At 27.4% G+C, this 21,031-nt stretch overlaps 1 long non-coding RNA gene across 1 annotated transcript in view; it reads right to left on the bottom strand.

The window, feature by feature from the left end:
- The window catches only part of LOC139425215 (uncharacterized), a 29,452-nt gene extending 9,810 nt beyond the window's left edge, over nucleotides 1–19,642 (bottom strand). Inside the window, exon 1 of the long non-coding RNA XR_011636492.1 lies at nucleotides 19,391–19,642. This is a non-coding gene — a long non-coding RNA (uncharacterized lncRNA). The remainder of the gene's footprint in view (nucleotides 1–19,390) is intronic.
- Nucleotides 19,643–21,031: the final 1,389 nt, after the last annotated feature.

A 21,031-nucleotide genomic window follows, 5' to 3' on the forward strand; every position in this document is an offset into this window, starting at 1 on the left:
ATTGCACTTTAAAAGAATGAATGCTTAAAAATCGAGAAAAGTACACATGTTTTTCAAAATTCTATAACTTCGTCAAGAAAAATCAAATCGATTTGAAATTTTGAGGACTTACATAGAACTGTTCAAATAACTATTTTCTATTAACAGAAAGTACAAAAATTTTTTTTTGCAAGTTTGGCAAGTGTTCAAACTTAACAACTTTTTTCACGATAGAAACAACTCATGATGAAAGGCTGGATTCAGTTCGCAAAATACAAAGTATTGCAATTTGATCATATGTAACTAACTGTAGAGAGTTCACCTTAGAACATATCAAATTTTCATGCCATTTGAATGATTTTTCGCAGTTCTATGAACATTTGAATTTAGAACTTTTTTTTGTAGATTTCAAAATTTTCGCAAACTTTTGACCGGTAGTGTATAACTTTTTATTATTCGATTTCAAATTTAAGGAGAAATATATTCACTATAACTTACTTTTAAAATAAATAAAGTTTTACTTCTTTCAACGTGTTTTAAACTAAATTTTTAATTTAATATGGTTTTTAACCGTTTTTTTTCAAATAAAATCTATATAATATTTTTATTGCTCTTCTTTCCTAAAAAATGTCTAGACAAATTTCTTAAATGATTGAAATTTTTACACATATTACAAATGTTTTTTCTACTGAAAAATTCTATTTTATTGATTTTTACCCTAAAATATGAGCCGAGAAAGTTTGAAAACGGATATTAGAGTTTAGAGCCTGGAGCCAAAGACAAGTGAGGGGTAGAGAAAATATCGATTTATAATGTCCTTTCAAAACCCAAAAGAATGAGTTATTTAGAAAAGCTTAAGAGAAAATATGCAAGATCATACATTTGAAATGCAATAACTTTGTTTCAGCATCCAGAAATAGACAATCAAGAATATTTGTTTTAAGGGGAATTAAAGCGTAGAAGAATATCACAATACTTTGCTTAAAGGAAAAAGAAAGTCAAAAAAGTTAGTTGTGCTACAAAATTTTCAAAGATAAGAATATAAAGAGAATATAAAAATAAAATTTATTTTTCATTAATCACTTTATTTTATTTGTAGTCTTCAAATTTAGAGTTTTGATTATTTTTCTCGTTATAGAGTAAGTATTAAAAGTTTTGAGTAAGTAAGTTTTGAGGTTCAATCGTTAAAAGAAAAACTAACAAAAATTTCAAAAAAGTGTTTTTGATCATATACTATGTGAGCAAAAAAATTTACAGTTAAATTTTTTTCAATTCGATTCTATACTTTATTTACTTTCTTTTTAATGTGAAAAAAGTACCTCGATTCAGCGCTTATTTACATTATGTACAATTTCGTGTGTTTCGTTGTGTTTTTTGTTTTTATACTATCCAACTATACAACTCCAACTATCCAACTGTACAACTATACTATACAACTCCAATTCCAATTGAAAACGAAGTAACATAAAAACGTATTAGTATAGAATACTGACGTTGACACATTCGTATTGATATATATATCAATAACTGAATAATTAAACTGAACTCATCAATAACTGAAATCCTGAAAATATGTAGACTAAGTTAGCGCAAATTATATCTGTTTTATTTTATGTATGTGTCACGGCGAAAGACCGAAATCGGTGGTTGTTGACTTTCACCGGTGAATGTCAACAAACACCAAATACGCCGGGGAAAGATCGAATATTTCATTACATTCCTGTACATTTGGACCCTCACCGGTGTATGTCGATAATCACAGATATGCTTTGGTGAATGTCTGAAATATTTATAACATTCGATTTGATATGAATTTATTCGTGGATATAATTACATTTATTCGATATATTAACCCTACACTGATGTTNACTGATGTTTTCTTAAGGTTAAGTGCCACTGCCCGGTATACATTTGCCCGGTATACCCTGCACTGAAGTTTTTTTAAGGTTAAGTGCCACTGCTCGGTATATATTTGCCCGGTATACCCTACACTGATGTTTTCTTATGGTCAAGTGCCATTGCCCGGTATATATTTGCCCGATACTCCAAACACTGATGTTTCTTCTAATCTATCGTCAGTAAGTATTAAAATGTAGAATAAATAGAAATATATCGAATAAATATAATAATATTAACGAATAAATTAATATAAAATTGGATATAACAAATATTTCAGACATTCACCAAAGCGACTATGCGATTGTTGACATTCACCGGTGAGAGTCAGAAATAAGGGTATTTAGCAAATATTTCGGGTATACACCAAGCGACTACGTGAATGTTGACATTCACCGGTGAATGTCGACATTCTACAGATTTCGGTGTTTCACCGTAACATATGCACCAAATCAGGTCATTTGGGGAGGATTCATGCTGCTGCTCTGTGCATACTGATCCTTGCTCGCTTGCTCGCTTGCGAGACTCATCTGCCCATTGGTTTAGTTGTAGTATTTCTACCTGCTAGTTACTCAGACCCTTTTGCAGAAAAAATATTTAGTCTCTGTGTTGCCAAACCGATGCTAATCAAATGTATGCACATGAGCCTTTAGGGTATTGGTCCCTTAAGCTTATCCTTTTCATTTTGTGCAATTGTAATTCATAAAAGTACTTCATATATTTACTTAGAATTAGCTGGCCTAAAAAATGGTTAATTTCTTTGAATTGTAATAGTTTTTGCTTTAAATTTTGTATTGGTTAAAAAAAACATACATTTTGTATGTTTGTAACAGCTTTGAAGAAGTAAATGGTATTTTTGTTTAGAATTTTGAAATATGGACAAAAGAAGTGATTAAAGGTTTGATAGACAGTTCCTACTTTTCATTTATTAGCAATAAAATGATAAAAAAGGTATTTTATCATGCCGTTTTTTCTTAATCATCTGCTTCAAAAGATTAATTATTAGTGAAGCAATATTTCACCAGCTTAATGATATTGCCTTTATTCTTAACGTTAATTAATATTTCGATACAGGTAATTATTGAAAGCGGTAGTCACCATGCAATGACTGATGAAGAAATTCTATGTATTAATCATTTATTTTTTTATTAACTGACGTCAAGAGTTAAAAAAAATAGTTTGTGTTTTCATTCATTTTATTCTATTTAGCTGTCTAAAAAAGCTCGAGATTTCCACCAGAGGCAAATTTTTGTAGCTAGCAAATTTTTTTCAAAATTAGTTTTAGTTTTTTTTAAAGGATAATTAATCAAATGATTAATTAGTTTCTAGTATTATCTTTTAAAACTGATCATTATCAATTCAAATAGTTTAATGAGGTGCAAAAAACGGAAAATAAAAAAAAATTGGATTCAGTGGTGAGAATTCAGTGAGTTATTAATGTTATTATAATATAATAGATCTGAAACATGTATGGAATATTAGGCATGCGATAGAAATGGAATAGTTAAGTGATTTTAAACCTAAGTGTATAATCACTTAATTATTCAAAAATGTTTCCTTAAAGTTGTCCCTGGACTCTTGAAAACAAAAGTGACTGAATGTGCTTAAATTGCTATTATAGTTTTCGTGAAAAATAAAATAAAGCACGCTCTAACAAAACGCAGCATTTTTTCGTCTTTATAATTTTGGTTATTTGATTTAGTATGGTATTGTTGGATCGTATGGTCAAATCAAGCTTGCCAGTGTCATTGACTTTTTAGTGAACTATGTCATCAAAGTGTAATAACATTAATAAAAAACATAAAAATTTTTTATAGAAGTTTTTATATAAAATTTTTGATAGAAATTTTTGTTTGCGTCTTTTTCTCTGATTTAAACATATATGTGTTCGTAAATAGGGTAATTTTGAGATTATAATGGTACTCTAAACTTTAAAAGGAGTGTAATTTAACTTATTTTAAAAAAACCTTTGGTAAATAAGGTGACAAATTTAGAATAAGCACGAAATTCTAGTTTTATTTTCTTCATTATTCAAGAACAAATTTCATTACATTTTAGATGCATTTAACACAATTTCATTTCGGTTTTATACTTCTTATTAGAACGATTACACTAAGAATTTATTTCCCCTTTATCGATAATCAGTTTTAAAAGTTCCTCTTTTTGAAACATGTACCGTATATATATATATATCTGATCGATGTGAACCAGTTAAAAAAGAAAAAAGAAAATAGAACGAAAAATTGATAAAAAAAGATAAGGAAAAAAAAGCTTTTATTCATTGTAAAGTTTGATGCACTTGCTGCCAGCTTAATGCGTTTTCCTTTTCTACTAACGATTAAGAAGAATGGAATGAAACGAAGAACAAAAAAAAATATTTTTCGAAGTATAAGGCTATAAGTTTATGATGTTTCATAAATGTTTTATGAGCTTAGGTGAACAAAAAGGTTCATCTTTCTCAAATATAATAAAATATTTTTGCTTGCTTTCACATAAAAAAAAGTTGTATTGAATACTTTTCTCTTTAGAGTCTTTTATTAGAAAATAGTCTTTTATTTGTGATTAATTTCAAATTTGCCAGTTTAAAATTTGTCTGCATAAAATTTGTTCCAATTTCATCATGAAAGCATTATTTTGAAATCTTTTTTACAGTACTTTTATAGTAGAAAATAACCTTTTATTTTTGATTAATATCTCAATTTTCCAAGCTTAACTTTAAGAATTTTGTAATATTTGTGCCTACTATAACATCAAAAATGTACTAATTTTTTTATAAATTTAGTCCCTTTTTTGAAAAATTTGATTTATCTTTTAGATAACTTTTTATAAGTGATTAATTTTAAATTTATCAATTTTAAAATGTTAAGATTTATAACATGTGTGCCTGCTATCATTTAAAATATTGTACTAAATTCAATTCTCTTTAGTGTATGTCGATATTAAAAGCTTTGATTTATTTCAAATCGAAACTTTTAAAAAACTATATTGTATTTGATAATAAGAAAAATGCTATTTGCGGTACTAAATATGTTAAAAATGGGTTTTTTCCAAATATTTTTTTCATTAAATAAAAGTTGAACTGAAGACAAGCAAAGCAAATCTTGAAAAAGAATTTTTTTTAGTTTTCAATAATGTATATAAGTTTCATGAAAGTTTTAAACAGCTATTATTGATTAACGTATTAAAATAAAATATTTAGGAAATTTTTAAATTTATTTAATTTTTGAAGAAAAATAAGACAAAAGATCAGATAAAAGATAAGTGGGCTTATAAAAAATGGGAGCAGCCGGAATAAAAGCTTTTTTCGGCATCATAATGGAAGAAATGGTGATGAATAATTGGAAAATAATTTGTTACAAACTACAAAGGATCAATGATTTAGCGAACTATAACAAAATACTGCAATCAATTTACGTATACATTCACTATAATACTCTAAAGAAATTTTTTAAAGGGGTTGGTGACAAAGTTATTAACACACTACAAAAAAATCCTCTGCTTAAATATTTCCTGGTGTTAATGGTCTCATAAATTTTTGTTACCAGGATGTAGTTTCAGAAAGAGCATCTCCTTTACATAAAGTTATATAAGCCAATAAGGTCACTTGTTTCTGAACGCATTATTTAGCAACCCTATTTTGAGTTTGATAATTAATTTTTATGCCTCTGTTTTGATATAAGTGAAGTTTTGATTCAAATATTTAATTATGTTTTATATTTTAATGCTTATATCGACCGAATTTCAATCGTTATAATCATCATTAATCAATATGAATATTTGTGATTATATAGAAAAAAGTATGATAATCCTGTATATGACAACATTTACCCTGTTTCTGGCTTTATGAGAAATCGCTTCTGGTTTTATGAAAATACCTTATCAAATTGCTTGGTAATTTTTACCTAGGTAATTTGGTAAAATAATAAAAAAATATGGTTTGGTAATATATGATTAAATTTGGTAAATGTGGTAAAATTTTGTAATTATATCATGATAGCTGAGTAAAAACTCTTCATTCGGTAAAATTCAGTCTTCAGTTTCGTATTTTTTACTGAAGATGAAAAGAATTTTGAAAATCAGAATTGTTAGTAAACCTTTACCATATGAAAGGAAAAATTACTGAAGGAATGGTTTAAATATTGTATATTTTGGTTTTATTGTATATTTGGATTATGACTTTCTTGACCAGAAATGTCAGTTTCTAATGATACGGTAAATATACCAGAAATATTTTCTCCGTGTAAATTTTATAATTTTCATCAAAAAGTTATACATTTTAACTAGAACCTTCTTTGAGCAATTTTTCTTGACCTCAATCTCAAATGGTTCACTTACTGTTGGTTTATTTCATTGATTATCTTTTCATTTTGTGTCTTTTTCTTTTCGATTTTTAAATGCATTGTTCTATATACGAGAAAGAAGCTATCAAACCTAAAAAAACTAGGAATGTAAGTTTGAAGGGGCGCATTAATAAGAAACCCTAAAACAATGAATTACTTTTGATTTCGCAATAGTGTTAAAAGTATGTTCATGATTTTGCTAATTTGTAATTTGTTGTTAGTAGTTTTTTAGACATTTTAGAGAACTTCTTTTCCAGTTTAAATGTATTTAAATGTATAAATAATTTTTAAGCACCTTCTCTTTTAATTGAAATAGTAAATACCTTATTCTAAAGAGCTCTGATTTCTTTTTAACAAATTAAGGGATTCTCATGATGTTATTATCTCGGAAATATTTGAATTCGTATTTATTTAATGACAGAAACAGTGTTGAACTTTTCTAAAGCTATGGCAAATACGCAAAGTAGAAATGTAAATATCATAGCTTTTTTGGTTTTTAGTTTTACTTGAAATTAGCTATTTTAATAACAAAACTCAAAAAGAATAACTTCTTGTAAGTTTATTTTATTACGTTTCACATACATATTTCAGTATTATTTCCAATTAATATATGCAATAAACATTTCCAACTGACATATGTAATAATGGTTCATTTCATCATTACGATTAAATATTTAATGTAATTTACTGAATAAATAAACAAAGTTAATTAAAAAAACCCAGCTATTTCATTGAAGCCAGATTTCATTTGGTATCTTCAAATGAAAAAATAATCCAAAAAGTCTAATAATAAATTATATAAAGCCTACAAAATTTTAATTTGCTTGTTTCACAAGCATTTATATTTCACTCTTGTATCTCATTTTCAAAACTAATTTTTTTTTTAAAAATAATAATATTTGGAATACACTTATTTAAACTAGTTATGTTCATTCAGACAATTTTTCAAATTAAGTGTATTTATCGGAAAAATGTTTCCGAATTTCAAGAAAAGGTGCCAAACGATAAATTGCCTTTGAAATAAATATTATCATTTAACATTTACACACATATTCATTTTTAACAACTGAATGAAATGCTATAAATAAATTTAGTCATGTTTTTGAAAAATAAAACTTTCTAGAAAATAAGAATAACATTTCTATTTAAGAAGGGGTGAGAAGTTTTATGATTATGAAACTTATTTTTTCTCTATGTCGACATTTTTGTATGACATTTTAATTATTTTTAAGAAATTATTATCACTTGTTCGTTAAATATTTAATATTTTGTTTCGTAACAGAAAACTCTATTGAGAGTGTAAAAATCTAGTATTTATCACTTACAGCAGAATAATAACTATTGCTTTTCAAAAAAATAAACATTCATTTTGATTCAAAAAAATTATTTCTCGTGTAAGTATCATTAGAGTAAAACTTGTTATAAGAGTAAAACCTGTGTAAGTTTACCACTTTTGATGCATTGGTTTTTGTAGTCAATTGGGAAGGAGTATTATTTTTTGGAGTATTTCTTAAAGTTGAATACCGTTGAGAAAGAAGTATAACAAAAAGTAAAGAAGTAAATGATCTACGATTTCGTAGAAATCTATACTGAACAACACTACAAAAGCATATACAAAACTGAAAGATATATACAACAGAATTAATTCCTGATTTTATTTGTTTGTTATTATATTTCGCTTCTGACTATGACTTTACACTATTAGATTAAAGATTATTAGATTATTGTAGCTCATCCTTGCAAAATAAAGATTATAGTAAAAACCCGATTTTTACAGTACCTATAGCGGATAATTTGGTGCAAACATTGGCATATTTAGTACCTACTAAAAGAACTAAGGCAATAAACTAGTAGTATCTATTATAAAAATTAATTTTTATGCCTCAAATAGATAAATAAGTACCTTTTCTCCATTTTTTTAGTTTCAATTTCTGACCTATTACCAAAAATACTTAAGCATCATAGGCGGAATCAACAATATGGCAATTTTTTCGGTTTTCATATAGTACCATTTCTTCATTTTTTAGCTATTTTAAGATATTGTTATGCTATTTCCCTATTAATATTTTTTAGCTTATTAATATGTTGGAATAAATTTAAAGCCTTCAGAAATATTTTATATTTTGGATGACTTTAAGTTCGAAGCAAGTTTTCAGTTATTTTCGATACAGCTTTCATTATATTCAAGCGCTCTAAATGGATCATTGTCAGTTTTGCAGTCTTCAGTGAAATCGACTCAATATAGATCAGAAAGGAAAACTTTTAAAGGCATATTATATATTACGTTTATTCCTCTTTATCGAAAAAAAAAGAAAATTAAAGAAAAAAAGTGAAGTTATTGACTTACAAAATATATCCAAGCAGATTGCTCGTAAATATATAAATAATTTGAAGATAAAAAGTTTTCCTATTATTTAGCTTCCTTCAGTTTTCAAACTTTGGATGAATTCCAAAAAGTAAGGCATGAACTATTTTTTGTTCATCAATCCAAGTCTTTTGTTCGGAAGAGCCTTCTGAGGAAAAAGCGAATAACTTTGAAAGTAATATTTTTCTTGTTTGTATTTTTATATCACTTCATGCTTTAACACATTTTGTATTATTTGTTGGTTTATGGGTTTCTTGGAAGTAGGAAGTGCCTCATAAAAATACACTTCACGATAGACGCCTTAGTTAAAATTAAAAATACGTCACATTTTCAAAAAAAGGTTAACCGGAACTTTTTATAAATAAGGACATTATAAATTTAAGAGATCTATTAAGGAATTTCTACTGTTTTGTTTTAACACTGAAATTCGAAAAAGGATTTTTCTTTAATACTAGTATGACGAAGACCAAACATCAGTTCAAAGTTATTTTTTTGATATTATTTGTATAAAACCAAGTTTAAAGTTAAACGTTGAACCGATTTTTTAATAGTGCTTATTTTTATAATATTTCTGATTAAAAAAAGTATCTTCAAAATTTACTAAACCTTAGGATCTTTCCTCTATACAAGGCTAAAAAACAATTTCTCGATAGTTGAGTTATTTTTAAGAATTTTTTCAAATTAAACTTATCCAGTTAATATTTGAATTTTTCTTCATAAAATCATTCGGAATATGTCGAATTAGAATTTCCTCAGATATTTGGAAAGATACGTTCATGAGAAATTCAGAAAAAAGCATGAAATCATTTTAAACGATAATTATTGTAACGACTCGATCCGAAAATTGTATTGATTTTTTTTTAAATTTTATAACATTCATTGAGCATCCGACCTAATTTCATGTGTTTACAACTACTATTGTTCAACTCCGGAGCCTTGTAACTTTGATCCCAATTCAAAAGATAAGGTAACTCCTGGATCGAGTATCGGGAGAAATTTGCCTTCATGGAGGACTTTTTGGAGCTAACCCGCATTTGCGTTATATGGAGAGGAAGACCACGAGAGCCTCCCATGTTTAGCCTGACAGAAAGGGAACTTCAACCCATGATCCGTCTACCACTGAGGATATTTCACGTCAGCACTGTGGTTGGTGTAAGCCGGATGGGGAATTCGTGTCGACTGGGATTCGAACCCGGTTCGCAGCATTGGAAGGCAAACGCTCTATCCCCTGAGGCATAGCAGCTCAAGTTACATTGATTGTTGAAATTTAGGACATATACACCGAAGAGTCATTACATTAAGACCACGCTTTATCTATAACAATGTGCTCACCCAGGATTCCATGGTTTCTCGCCCAGGAACAATGTTTTCATGGGGCACATTAGGACCCATAATCCTCATAGCACAATCCCTAACGTCTGTAAGCTACTTGAACATAGTTGCAGACCAGGTTCACCCATTTATGGCAACAGTTTTTCCTGCGGGGGATGGTTTTTACCTACAGGATAATGCACCATGTCATAAGGGTCGAATAGTCGAGGAACATTCCAGTGACTTGCAAGTCATGTCTTGTCCCTCAAATTCACCTGACCTTAATCCAATAGAGCATTCGGGGTCCCACTTGGAAAACCAAATTCGTGCTGCCACGCTACCCCCTCGCACTGTGAGGGAATAGCAGGGCCAGTTGGTGAGTGCTTGGTACCAGATACCTCAGACTTCCTATCAGCACCTAGTGGAATCAATGCTTCGGCGGGTGCTGGCAGTTTTGAGGGCTAAAAGTGGTCCTACATGTTATTAGCAGGGTGGTCATAATGTAATGGCTCTTCGGAGTATATTTAAGCTTTCAATGTTCGGAATTCATCTAAAATGGGGATTAAATATACTAGATCAGAGTTCGACACAAGTCAAAAATACCAATGAATTAGCAGTCAACGTTGAGATTTGAAGTTGACATACGTCAGAAATGATTGCGAACTCTTTTGTCTATCACATATCCCACAGAAGAAATTATCAAGAATACACTGAAAATAGGAAAGATAATGCGGTATGTGATAGGAAAATATTATCTAAGAACAAGAAGTACGGAAAAAAATCTGGTAAATTACTGCACTGAATGGTAATAACATTTCTGGTAAAAAAAAACTTAATTCTGGTAATAAAAGCCAAATGCATACGGTATTCAAACTAATCATTAGGTAATTTTTCCATTCATATGGTAAAGTCTTATAATGAATTCTGAGTTTTAAAATTGTTGTTTTGTTTGCACACATTTAAAAAAAATTCAAAATCAAAAAAGTAAATTTAACTAAAATTATAATTTAAGCAGTTCGGTAAAAATTACCGAGTTTTTTTGGTGCTTTCATAGAGCCTAAAATACGCTAAATTTCCCCATACTCTGGTAGTTTGGACCATATTTTTTTATCATTGAAGATATTGGAGGTAATAGCAAAATTTCAGTAAAAAAGACGTAATTCGAATACTTAGTTTACCTTATTATAGCATTATTTATCTTAGTATAATGTTGTAATAGTGTAATTTAACACAGTATCTTGAAACACATAATTTAATTTTACTTAGCTTTTATTTAGCATAAAATTATACTGTGACAAATTACAGATTCGTTCCTTGCTCATTTTTTAAATTTTTAAAAGGAAACAAAACCTTGAACATTCTGAAAAAAAGTCTGATTATATTGAATGTTAGGATTTTTGTCGTATATATACAGAATACTTTTCGAAATTTCAATAGCTGATAATTTGCTCTCCTAAACACATTCTAAAATCAATCGTTCAGAGAAATTCATTAAAAATAAGTAAAGGCTAGAAAATTTAGAAACTGTTATCTATAAAGCGAGTGCCTCAATTTATAAAATATCGAAAATTGGTCTTAAAATGTTTTATTAATCAAGTCAAATGTTAAAAATTTTTACGTGTACTGTTCAATATTTCTTATCCGTGTTTGGATAAAATATATTTTCGATGGAATATATTTTATATTCACCATGGGGATTTTATCTGAAAAACTTTCTCCAAAATTAATAGTTTAGATAAATATGCATCGGTTTTCAAACATAATTTAAAGAAAAAATTAATAGTATCTTAAAATTTCATCGTCGAGAATGCATCTGGGAATTTTCTCTAAAGTCTGTATAACAAAATGAAATAAAACTTTTCAGGTATAGAACTTTTCGTATTTTTTAAAGATTCATTAGGAGTCATTGCAGCTTAAAGAAAGTTTGAAGTTATTTCTCCAAACAAGTAAACTAAATAAAAGAAAAATTATCCCTTAGCTCCACTGTTTCAGCAATAATCGCCTTACTTTTTCTTCAAATAATATTTTTCCTCACTAATATAAAATTATTAAGAGTTTTACTCTTACTAGTCTCTTTTTTTTAAAGTTGGAACAATAAAATTTTTTTTCTGAGTTTTAAGTTAAAATAAAGTTTTTTTTCCTGATAATTGACGTGTATACTTAAGCATTAAATGATACATATAGCAAAAATATTCAAATAAAAATAACCATTCCTGAGGTAATAAAATGTCAATTGTGAGTCATAAAAATTCCTATTACTATTAATTTTGATATCCACAATGTTATACTTTTTATAGGTATGCATATAACTAAGCATGCGCTTGCTAATNGTTGCGCATGCTTAGTTATATGCATACCTATAAAAAGTATAACATTGTGGATATCAAAATTAATAGTAATAGGAATTTTTATGACTCACAATTGACATTTTATTACCTCAGGAATGGTTATTTTTATTTGAATATTTTTGCTATATGTATCATTTAATGCTTAAGTATACACGTCAATTATCAGGAAAAAAAACTTTATTTTAACTTAAAACTCAGAAAAAAAATTTTATTGTTCCAACTTTAAAAAAAAGAGACTAGTAAGAGTAAAACTCTTAATAATTTTATATTAGTGAGGAAAAATATTATTTGAAGAAAAAGTAAGGCGATTATTGCTGAAACAGTGGAGCTAAGGGATAATTTTTCTTTTATTTAGTTTACTTGTTTGGAGAAATAACTTCAAACTTTCTTTAAGCTGCAATGACTCCTAATGAATCTTTAAAAAATACGAAAAGTTCTATACCTGAAAAGTTTTATTTCATTTTGTTATACAGACTTTAGAGAAAATTCCCAGATGCATTCTCGACGATGAAATTTTAAGATACTATTAATTTTTTCTTTAAATTATGTTTGAAAACCGATGCATATTTATCTAAACTATTAATTTTGGAGAAAGTTTTTCAGATAAAATCCCCATGGTGAATATAAAATATATTCCATCGAAAATATGTTTTATCCACACATCATATGAATTAAAATTGCATAGGAATCCATAACCTGCAAATGCCATTGCAAATACTTTGAACGTTGGCACTTTTCTATTATGGCTTATTCAGAAGCACATGAAGAAACAATTAATAATAGGAAAAATTCAAAAGTGGTGTATGAAAATATTTCAAAGCATGGTTTTCCGTGCAATTTTTATCCTGATGATTTGCATTAACTCTCCTGAAAGTTTGTCGCAGCATTTATGAGATCCCTAGTTACTTATAACGTTTTTAAACTTGTACATTTCGACAATGAGATAGACTGAAAAATGTCATAAAAATGAAGCTTGGAGAGAGAGATTGATCGCAGATTTTATATCAGCGACGTGAAAATGTTCAAGAACCATTCAAAAAAACTGTGCAACATAAAACAAAAATTTTTTTTTTTACTTGCGTAATTTCTAGTAAATTATTACAAAATCATTTCATAGATATTAAAATAAAGTAATGAGAAAAACAGTTAATATAGTGATTGATAAATATTAAATAAAATATTTATGTTCGTAAGACTTATTCTTGCCAAGTGGTTTTAAACATTTATTTTAAAATACTCAAGATCTTTACGAGCATTATCTATAAGACCTTATGAAATGAAAAATAAAAACACTTTCCCATTTTGCTACTTTTGATCAACTAGACTAGGCAAAAACTATTTTCAAATGTTAAAAGTAAAAATTTCTTCTAAGTAATACAAACTATAACTTTTTCAAAACTTTAATAACTTTAAAATTATCTAATAAATCTTGCAGCAAAAATATGAGGTCTAAAGATTGTTTAGAAATATCAGGTGAAACGAAAATTAAAATAAGTATGGAAATTATTTTTAAAAGCACCTATCAAGGAATTAAAAAAAACTACTAAAAGTTTTACAGCACAACTTTCTTGATTTTTTTTAAAAACAGTTTTTTTAACATCAATAATATCAGTTAAGGTTTCTAAATTTCAAACCTTGAAGTCAATCATGTTTTTATTAATACATTTTAATTAAAGGTTTCAGCTAAATTCATTTTACTGGAACCAAAATAAACTTTTGTCCCATACTGAAAATTTTAACTAGAGCTGAGTTCTATAAAAACTTGAATATTACTAAATAATGTTAGAAATTTCGATATTTGCGATATTTTCTTTATTTAACTAATTCAAACAATTTTTACTATGTTCAATGTTTTCATTACATGAAAGAAAATTACCGATACTGAAGTTAATTTTGAATTCGATATTTATCATTATCGATAATTCACGCGATATTATCGCATTCTATGTTTATCATTGTCGATAATTTTTACATTTTTATCGTTGTGAGTGACTTTTTATATTCGATATCTATTTTAAGACATTGTAATCATAAAACACAAACAGAATATTTTCTAAAATATCATTCTTAGATGCATAAATACTATCGATAACTGCGGATAAATAGTTATATTGACCGATTTCAGTTTTTACTTGGAATAACGTGAAACACACCAGTAAAATAACATTTAAAAGAAAAGAATAGATTTATCATACAGGATATCATACAGAATATTAAATTCATGATATTATTGTATTCAATTTTTTAATTTATAATACTCTTTACACTATTCAATTCATTACATTATTAGTCATTAAATATTTATCGTACGTTATCATTACATTACACTATTAATCATTACATATATGTCATACGTTTTCATTATGTTACATTATTAATCATTAGGTATTTGTCGTAGTTAATAATGGTAACAATATTATCATTGCCGATATTTATTTTTATTTTTTGTAAGGCAAGGCCTTGCAACAATAAAATTACAATAATACCGTAGCTTTTAAAAGAAAATGTGGAGTAACATGTCAATTCATAAATGTCATACAGAATATTAAATTCTTCTTTGAAATTCATAGTGAACCTAAAATGTTCCTGACAAAGAAATATTTAACGATGTACTTAAAAGCCTTCTTTGCTGCAATTTAAAAATTTAGAAAATAGTTTCGAAGCATAAAAATGGTTTGAAGGAAAAGAAGTAAAACGATTTAATGCCTAAACACCACTAAATTCGTGCATGAATTACAAATAGGATTTACGTTTACAGACTTTAATAGAAGGTTTAGGTAACAATATTGAAGGGAAAAAAAGAAAAATCGTCTGCGTATGCCAAACCTAATCGTTTCCGAACTATTTTTATCCATGAGAGTGAACAGAATATTTATAGTCTGTAAGGAAAACCTAAAATAAACCCCGATGCGTTTTTTTAGAACCTTTAATAGAAGAGTTTAGCTATTTTTTTAAAAATATACTTTAGACTTGATGGTATTTTTACAGGGTATACAACAAAGGAATGAAATTATACAGATCAAAATAATTTATTGATAATAAAAAGGACAAACCAATACGGGTGCAGTTATGAAAAAATGATAATATTCTTATTTTAATATTTGTGGTTAAAGGAAAACAAAACAGAACAGCTTCCATTTGATCTATTCACACTTGCCGCCAAATTTTAGCACGTGGATGAGCATCTTAAATATTTATGAATTAAACATTAAGTAATTGAAGGTTTTATGAATAATTTTAGTTTTTCTTTAATTCCTTATAACGTCTTTTCTTGTTATGGTATAAGCGAAAAAACCGTTCTAACATAATATAAACAATTCTAAACTCAAAATTGGTACAAATAGTGCTTATCTAAAGCTTGAGACCACTGCCAGTGGGCTTTGCAATGATTATTTGCAACTTAAAGTTAATCACTTGTAAGGTAATCACTTCGTTTTATAACATCTTTAAACCTATTTAACATTGATACATCTAGTTCTGATGTTTATTCTATAGTTATTTTTCTCCGATCTCCCTTATTGTAACAAACTTAACTATTTCTTTGAATATTCTCCTTGTTTCTTTGCTCCAGAGAATTCCTCAAGCACTAAATTGGTTTAAGGTCTGTAGACTGTGATGGTGAACTGAGTTGGTTCAAAAGGTCGCCTTGTAGGAAAAAGAAATGCGTCTCAATCTAAGTTCCACTCTATTTAATCAGAGATTCTTTTCAGTTTGCTCAAGTAATCCGTTTTGTTGTTTGTTGAGTCAAAAATCTTCTAATTTTGAATCCTACTTACACCACGCAACCCAATGCCACATATTCCATGTTTGATAGTCGTTGAGAGATTATCTTATTTGAGAACTGAGCAGACGAATTTTTCAGATGCATTTCAATCATTTAGTGCTAAAATTACAAAATTTAATTTTGCAGAAAGAAATTACCTATTTACCAAAGTCAGATACCTGCTTAAGTGTTTTTCAAATCTCATTCTCTTGACTTTGCTTATTCTAGAGATATGTTTATCCTCTCTATGACTGCCAAGCGTAGGAAAAGGGGAGTATTACAATCTTAGGGTGCAAGGGAAAAATTGCGGTGTGTAATATGGATTCAAAAGAACTTAAAAATAAATGAAACTGATTACTTAAACATATCAGAAAATTCCAAAGTGCTTAAAAACTTGTAGTAAATGACGGTTTTTATGTTCTACAAGAGAATGCCCCAAGAAAACATCGCACATTGTGTAACCATGACTGCTTCAAAATATACCAAACCAACTCTGTAGAACACCACCCTAGTCTCCTCACATTAAACTCAATCGAACAAAACTCAGTCAGCAGCACACGGACTCTGAAAGCAGCAAAAAATATCAAAAGAAATATTAAAATGTGCCATAATAGAAGATTGAAACAATCTCTTCCGACATCCGAAGCGACATCCGAACAAACTGAATCAATAATTTAGAGGTTATAAATAATTTACTTTACCAGTCGTAAAGTATTAACTTTAACCCAGTACAGTATTAACTTTAAGTTACAAGCAATTATTTTTCAACCTTCTATCAACGGAAGCTTCCGACTCATGCAATTTTAAAGTTATCTTTTTCAAATACTTTTTATGTAATTATCATAATATTGTTCATTCCACCATATAAGGAAAAAATGTTACAGAGGATAAATAAAAATTATACTAAATTATAAAGACTCCATTTACTTCATGCCTCTTTCTCAAGCATAAAAAATGATCGTCTGTATTCAGACTTTCAATCGTAAGTATGTACATTAATCTGCTAGATAAAATTTCAGTTATTACTACTTTCAGGGAAGAGAATTTTAATTCTTTTTTGCGTTGTACTAAGAAATGAAAATTATCAATCATCGTATAATTTTCACAGCATTATATAAGGGTTTATTCGTTTTGAGTGGGGTTGCTTGGAAACTTTTTTAAAAATAATCCATGTTAAACTTATTGAATATAGTTGCACAAATGTTATTCAAGCAAGAAATATGGTTTAAGAAGTGTTATAAATATGGGACAGTCACAAATTTATATAACTAGAAAAGTTTTAAAGGACATCAAAACTAGACTAAGTTTTATTACTTATGTCAAAAAAATACTTAAATAGGTTACTTTAGTAAAATATTAATGTGTGCTTTTTGTCAAAAAAGAATTATATTTTAAATTTTAACTACCTAAGTTTTACTTAATAAATTGATGTGAATGAAATGAGGAATTTAGGCAAAAGATTTCATAAAAATTGTATTTTTCAAATGATATTTTGCTCGATGCTTTATATAAAAAAACAATCAGTAAATAAAAAGTTTTCTGAAAACAAATTGGCAGGAAATGCCCAAAAAATTCCATTAGGGAATACTTTTAGCTCTCCTCTAGCAAAAACTAACAAAAATGTCTTTGTAATTTTCGTTGATGAATTCCACTGTGATATAGAGACGAATAAATTACTAAAAATGGTTAAAGTCAGGTAAAATTTATTCAAGAATCAGTAAAACTAGTACTGAAATCAAAGAGAGATGCTATTAATAACTATTTATTAGTAATAAAATATTCTTAATAAGCTGTTGTGTTTCAAATATAATTTAATAAATATGCTTGCTACCGTAATAAAAATAATATACAAGCAAAAAAAATCTCTCGATTTTGTTAAAGATGTTTTAAAATGAGAAATGTGTTAATCAAGTATTTAAAATAACATATATTAGATATTTTACTTTTATATTTTTACCACTAATGCATTTGGTTCAGATATAAAGATACACTAAATGAAAAACAATTCAAAAATCTTTTTCATTTCCTATATTCCCGAGGCGGAATTTTGTTCAATTAAACTATTCTTTGGATTGTATTTTTGCTATGCAATAAAACAAGTTGTAATATACATGTTTAATCTTATTTTGTTATGTTCTTCTTAATTACAATTTTAGGAAAAATTTCCGCAGGTGAAATATTTTTTCCTGCTTCAAAAAAGTTATTTTTTAACTCATTAAATAATTATGAAACTAATCAGAATATTATTTATTGAATTAAGATTTAGTTTGCTAAAGAAACATTATTCGCATAAACTAAAAACAATATTCCATAATTAAATTTAAAGGAGTAGAGATTTTTTTAATTGTTGTAGTGCATGAACAAAAAGAAAAATAGAAAAAAACGTACTTAAAAGGGAGTTTTACCGACAGCTTTTATTAAAGATAATGAATAAAACAGCTAAAAAGAGTTCTATAATTTGCTAAACAGACTGTTATTATTTCGAACAAAAGAGTTAATGCAAATTGAAATGAATTTCTTTTATCTTATTGATGATTAATTTATGCCTAAAGTTATTTCTAATTTATAAGTAGGAAATATTATTAGATGAAATGATACAGAAAACTAATAAAAATTGATACTCTAAAAACCAGAGTGATAATGGAAATTTTAAAACGTGGTTTAGTACTATACTGGAAATTTGAAACCAGAATGGCAACAAACTGGGAATTTCGAAACTAGTTTACCAGCATTCTAGGAAATTTGAAAGCATTTGAAAACTGTTTAAGATAGCATTCTTGCTCCAATATGTAATATTCTGATAGCACTGGTGAACATTTATTATTATTATTATTATAAATGTTTTTGTTACTGCAGCAAATTTTTTTTAAACATATCTTAGATATTTTTGCATCGCAGATTTCAAATCTGCAATTGGTATCACTCTCCAAGCTACAGTTTTTTAAAGGAAATTTTTTGTCTATTTTTTGGTCGAAAACTACAAGTTTAAAAAAAGTCATATAAAACTTGCAACAAATCTAGGAACAAAGTTTTAAAGGAGTTAGGGCACATCATCCGGATTAAGATTGCTTAGGAATCCATGCCCGGAAAGGTCACTACACGTCATTAGGGACGACCTTATTATGAACTGTATGTAACTGTCTTCGTATATTTATGGAAAGTTCATAATTGGAAAGCTCTCCTAGACGCGTATGACGACCGGCATGGGTTCCTATGCAATTTTTATCTCCTGGCTTGCAATTTTAATATTTTTTTATACGCCTGAACAAAAATTACTTTTACGTTAAATTATGGTAGAACAGTATAATGAACTTTAAAAGATAAAATTTATTCGAGTTTAAGCTAAGCGAAAATCATTTAATAACTTAAACTAGACTTAACATCTTACCAAATCGAAACAGTTAGCTGGGTTTCAACTTCGGATTTTGTCAGTCACTTTATAAAACTTCCCGCATCCACACTATTCGGGAGTGTACACTTCTTTCCAACCTGGTGACAATATCTGGTTTTGGTACGAAAGTTCCCGCGTTCCATCCCAGCTCCTGACGGAGAACTTCTCACTATCTCTCATTAATGACCATGGACAGCAAACATGCAACTATCTCACTCTTAGCAGATGAGTGTACTGCACCACTTCGCAGTGTCTATGGGTTACACTGATTTGAAAAAAAAAATTAAGGAAAATGAATAAAGAAATAAATAACGCAAGCAACGTCAAGTCACAAACTGAAGATAACTTTTACGAGTTAGTGGTAACATATTTCACGAAAAAAAATTTAAGTTTAGAACTGTTTTATGTTCAAACAACGTCAAGTCACAAAAATTATGTACAAACAACGTCAAGTTACAAAAATTATTATCAAACAGCGTCAAGTCACAAACGGAAGATAACTTTAACTAGTTAGTGGTCATGCATTTTACGAGAAAAAAATTACTTACCGAACTGTATTTTTATAGTCACGATGGCTTTACGGGCATAATTTCATTTCTATAGTTAGAGAGCAGTCATTGACTACTACCTATCGAAGATATTTTTATAAAATAGTGTATGAAGTAAGCAGAAAAAACTAAAAATAATTTCTCGATAACTTGTATTTATTCAGGTAACAAGTTTAAAAAAAATCACTAGAAAAATATAAAAATATTTTAAAAGAAGTAACCAAAAATTATTTTATTTTCACAAAATATTATATTATTATTGTTACATTGCATAAAATATTTGAATAAATTAAACATATTTGAGTTTCATATTATTTTAGATTAAAATTTTTTTTTGATTCACAAAAACTGTGATTTTTTTGCTGCGCTATTATAATCATAAGTAATTTCGTTTTTTATTAAAACTTATAAAATTATGAAAGATTTATTTGAAAGTATAAATATTTCTTTTAGCATTGAAAATAACAAAAGTATGAAATTTACATTTAAAAAATATTTAGTGCAACGAAGAAATTTATTTAAACATTATGTATTTTTAAAAATGCTTTGCAATTTCTAACATTTTTAAAACAAAAATTATTAGTTATTTAAATAGTATAACATTCTCACATTTATAAACAGTTCGTTTTATTTTTAAACATAGTTTTAAAAGTTTCCTTCAAAGTATAAATTTATATATTTTTAACTTTGTATTCTATTTATATTAAATTTTACTTTGTAATTTATATATGCTATTTTATATCTTTTACTTTATGTAAAATAATTTAAAAGAGAAAATTTTTGAAAAAATAATCTGTTTAAGTAAAAAATTTAAACTGAATTTTCCATTTATTGAAATTATTAAAAACTCGATTTTACGTATTTATACAAGCTGAAATATTTTAATTAATATTTAATCTAACATTTAATATTACTTTGATGTTTTTTTAAAAAGAAGAAATAATGTTTTTTTTTTCATACAAACAATAAATAATTTTCAAAATATTTAGGAAAAAAGTAAGTATTTTTGTTTAAATAAAATACATGTTAAAACCATAAAAAAAACTATATAACCATCGTTGTTTCTTTATTATTTTAAATGAGTCGTTAA

This window comes from Parasteatoda tepidariorum, chromosome 3 (genome assembly GCF_043381705.1).
Source record: "Parasteatoda tepidariorum isolate YZ-2023 chromosome 3, CAS_Ptep_4.0, whole genome shotgun sequence".
In the NCBI taxonomy this organism is placed as follows: domain Eukaryota; kingdom Metazoa; phylum Arthropoda; class Arachnida; order Araneae; family Theridiidae; genus Parasteatoda; species Parasteatoda tepidariorum.